The sequence below is a fragment of the Schistocerca cancellata genome, chromosome 4, assembly GCF_023864275.1.
Source record: "Schistocerca cancellata isolate TAMUIC-IGC-003103 chromosome 4, iqSchCanc2.1, whole genome shotgun sequence".
Lineage (NCBI taxonomy): Eukaryota > Metazoa > Arthropoda > Insecta > Orthoptera > Acrididae > Schistocerca > Schistocerca cancellata.
Window position 1 is genome coordinate 39,152,462 of NC_064629.1, and position 4,991 is coordinate 39,157,452.

Below are 4,991 nucleotides of genomic sequence, written 5' to 3' on the forward strand. Positions count from 1 at the left end.
CCCGCTGTCAGTCGTCCATCTGCCAGACCGTCGGCCCCGGTCGGGTTGTCCGATCGCCGTACGCATCAAGGAGCTTCTCTGCGGGCTTGGGTTTTTCCCAGTTCCACCTCCTTTCCGGGCGCCTCTGCGTACACCCCCGTGGTGTGTTCCTCGCCCTTGCCTTCGGCTCGACTTGGCACAGGGCTCGAAGAACTCGGTCCCTCCAGAGGCCTTCCGCCGCCGCTTTTATTCCATCCTGGCCACGTATCAGGGCTCTGGAACTGTTTACACCGACGGTTCGATGGTTGCTGGTCGTGTCGGGTATGCGCTAACTCTAGGGGACCATTCCAAACAACGGTCCTTGGCGGCTGGCTGCAGCGTTTACACTGCTGAGCTAGTCGCTATCTTTCGTGCCCTAGAGTATATCCGCTCCTGCTCAGGTGAGTCCTTCGTTATCTGTAGCGATTCCCTGAGCGGTTTACGAGCTCTCGACCAGTGTTTTCCTCGTTCTCGTCTGGTGATGGCTATCCATGAGTCCCTGCATACTCTTGCGCGTTGTGGCCGCTCTGTGGTCTTTGTGTGGACCCCCGGTCATGTCGGTATCCCGGGCAATGAACATGTTGACCGCCTGGCGAAAGAGGCCACGAGTAAACAGTTTCTGGACGTTGGCCTCCCAGAGACTGATTTGCAGGCAGTCCTCCGCCGAAAAGTTTTTGCGCTTTGGGACGCTGAATGGCGCAATCGGATCATGCCCAATAAACTCTGTGCCATCAAGGAGACGACGACTGTGTGGCGGTCATCCCTGCGAGCCAACCGCAGGGACTCTGTCGTCCTTTGTCGGCTCCGCATTGGCCACTCCCAGCTGACACACAGTTATTTACTACGCCGGGAGGACCCTCCTGCATGTCGCTGCAGGGCGGCTTTGACAGTGGCCCACATTTTGTTGGCCTGCCCCCTTTTAGCTGTGGTCAGGCAGACATTTGCGCTGCCTGATACGCTCCCTGCCCTCTTATGTGATGACCCTGGTATGGCTGACTTAGTTTTCAGTTTTATTCGGGCAGGGGGTTTTTATTATTTACTCTGAGTGTTTGTTCTGTTCTTTTGTGTTGATTCTGGCCATTGGCCTACGATTTTACGCTGAGTTTTTAATGTGTTCTCGGTGGTTGGCTTTTCCTTTTTATCTCTATGGTCGGCCAACCACTGTCACACTCTGTGTGATTTTAATTTGTTTTGTCTGATCTCTGTAGGAGTATTTCTTGTCCTGTGTCGTCTGACGTCTTTCCTGTTGTTCGTTTTTTATTCTCTTTGGGTGGTTTTACTTTTTTTGGAAAAAGGGACCGATGACCGTCGCAGTCTGGTCCCTTTAATCCCCCCCAAACCAACCAACCAACCATTGGAAGATGGTACCTTGGTGTATCCGTGAAATAGTTGTAACCATTAGTGATTGTAGGTGGGCTCTCCAACACCATACGCAACATCTGTTAATGGAGCATCTCATTGCCTTCAAATGACTCTGTGACCATATATGACAGAAAGGAGGATCCTGGGAGCAGTATGTTGCTACCATTGGACTACGTACCCCTTCTTCACAGGTCTGAGTGAAGATCTGAAGCTTCTATGGGAACCAGTATCTTGTGGGTGTATCTGATATCTCTGTGAATGGTGATATCTACAATGATTCAGATGCTGTTGCTGAACATTTTGCTTTTCATTATACTTGAGCCTCTGCATCTGAGAATCATTATCCAGCAATTCGTTTCCCCAAATAGCTTGTAGAATGACTTCTTTACTATGTACTGCATGTCCCCTGGAACCTGATGATGCTGCATTCAGTGAGTGGGTGCCCTAGACCCTAGCTCAAACACTTGTCAGTGGATTACCAGTATCACATCCATGCCATTTCCAATTATATCCAGAGCAAGGGAGAGTTCCCATCTCAGTGTACTGAAACCGTGTAAACACCCCCTTGAGATGGACAGCTATTACCTAATTAGCCTCACTAATGTTCCCTGCAAGTTGCTCAAATATACAGTGAGCTAATGGCTGTGTTGGTACCTTGAGTCTCAGGGTCTATTGGTTCTGTCCTGGGGCAGTACTTGGCAAGGCCATTCTACTGTTGACCATTTGGTCTGCATAGGATCCACTGTTCAGTCAGCTTGTGCCTGGTATCAACATCTTATTGCTGTGTTTTTTTGACTTGCATTCAGCTTATAACACCACATCCTGGTTACCCTCCATGAGTGGGATGTCTACGGCCAACTCCTGATTTTTGCCCAGAAATTCTTGTCTCGGCTATTTTCCAGGTTCAAGTCGGTGCTTCCCACAGTACTCTTCATATACAAGATAATGGGGTCCCACAGGGCTTTTTATTATGTGTGCTCCTTTTTCTAGTGGCTATCAATGGTCCAGCTGCAACTGTGGGGCTACAGTGTCACCTCCCCTGTGAGCTGACATTTTTTGCAGTTGCTACTGCTTCTCAACTGTGGGAATTTCTGAATGCTGGCTGCAGGTTGCCATACAAATGGCACAGTCTTGAAATCTCAGCCATTGCTTCTGGTCTTCCACTGCCAAGGCATCTGTCATGTGCTTCTGTCTCCAGTGTACTGTCTATTCCCAACCAGGACTCTACCTTAATGACAAAATGTTCAAGGGGGTGGATGCAAATCTGTTTTTGGGATATGTATTTAGTGCCCAGTTGACATGGCTTCCCCATCTTCACCAGCTTAAGCGAACATACTGGTCACACCTAGACACTCTCTGCTGTCTCAGTAACACCAGCTAGGGTGCAGACTGCTCTAGACTTTCATGGTTCTATAAAGCTCTAATTCTGTTGCACCTGTATGGCTCAGCATTGCCTTCAGCATTGTGGGTGCTGGACCTGATGCACCATCATAAGGTCTGACTTGAGATAGACAGCTTTTGGACCATCCCTATGAACATCCTACTCATAGTACCTGGCATTCCCTACAAATCATATGCCAACAACTGCTGCTCAACTATGCATCCCATGTTCACTGCTCCCCTTAATGTCATAACTACTGTGTCCTCCTTCCTGGTAAGAAGATGCACCTCCTACAACAGAGACAAAGATTTGGAGTCACAGCTGCAGTTTGCATATGGAGTCTCTACACTGAAATCCATCTTTCTCCACTGCCACCTCTTGTCACTTGTGTCCACATGGGCTGCACCCCATACTGAGATCTACCTCAACCTCCCCTTTGGACCCACAGAATCAATAGACCCTATGGTTTTTTGCTGCCTGTCCTTGGACGTCCTTGATGCATTTCTGGGCTCAGATGTGGTATACAATGATGGCTCTATGATTGACTGATGAACCATTTTTGCCTACATATATGCAAGGTGCCATTAAGTACACTTCCTGCTGAACAGATGAAGTGTATTTACTACAGAATTGAAAGCCATTGCTAGAGTCCTCAGTCATGTTCATTTTTTCACCAGTGAGATGTTTTCAGTCTACAGTGACTCTGAGTAGTCTTCAGGCTATTGACCAGCGCTACCCTTGACACCCCCTGATCATGACCATCCAGGGTCTCCTGTGTGACCTCCACTATGCTGCATGGTTGGTTCTCTTTGTATGGACCTCTGATCGTGTTGTCATCCCAGGGAACAGCCATGCTAACTGGTTGGCCAAGCTAGCTACCAAGGTACTGGCTTTATAGATTGGGGGGAGTGGGATGCGTGGGGGGGTTACCAGATCTGGACTCTGTCAACTCTACGCTGACAGTTGCTAGAAGTTCTGAGTGTGGATTGGTGTCCCCTGATTTCTTCAAATAAACTGCAAACCATAAAGGAGACTACAACCATGTGGCAGTCTTCCCTTCATGCTTCTCATGGTGCATTTACTGTCTTCTGTTGGCTTTGCATTGGCCACACTAGGCTAACCCATGCATCATCCAGTGTGAGGATCTATCCTATTGTCAGCGTGGTGCCCGTCTCATGATGGACTACATCCTACAGACTTGATAGCCATTTCATGTGTTTCAATATAAATAAAAAGCAGAGTTAATCTAATTTTAAACGCTTTTCTGGAAGTGGACTGAATATCCCGAATGCCCAATTAACTTTCAGGAACTGACTTTTAACTAGAGTTACGTGGCCTTTGTGTGGTAGGTATTAGGTAGTGGTTTCATCAATGCTGCTTTACACTGACTAACATGTAGCTGCTACCACAAACTGAAGGGACATTGGCAAGAATCATATCAAGGTAGGTGGACTGAATGATAGCATCAACAATAACATAAATGACCAACCCCACCCTGCCCCACTACACATTTAAAAATTACTATTTGTAAAATTTTGCCAGCTAAGATTGTAGTCAGCCATATGTTGGTGTCTAAAATTTGATTTGGCCTCAAAATGTTTGTGATCAGTCTTATGGGTATAGAACATAATAAGTTGTAATTAAATCTGGATTCTATAGATAATGGATTTAAGAAAATTAAGATTTAAAATGACAGAACCTTTCTTACCTGTTTACCAGAGAAAGGGCAGGATTTTTGGTTGGGAAAAAAAACCACAGAAGTCAGTAGCCAATTAACTTTATTTTGATGACTCTTCTGAATTTTCTTAATGTCAGTATACTCTCAAAGTGATAGTTTTACCATATTCCATAAAATACATGTACTCAATTTTTTTCGCATCCCACAAAGCTGTAGCCATTTCCTGTACAACAGATAAATCCTTGGTCATTGTTTGGTTTGTTTGATGGTGTGCTGTGACAACTAACCATTCATGTTTTGTCTCACCATTGGAAAAAGACACTAAAGTGTCATTACAATATTAGGGGGTTGAAAAACAAGATAGAATTGATATAGATTCTGCACCTATCTGAACACTATTAACAACAGGGATGAAGAAGTTAAATATCAGGGAGTATAGACTTGCATCATTTTTTGTATAAAGTTAATATGGAAAAAAGAGAAGTTGAAACATGTGTTAAAGTTGGACACAAAATCAAAAATATTGAAACGTATAGTTTTTTGCATTGATGC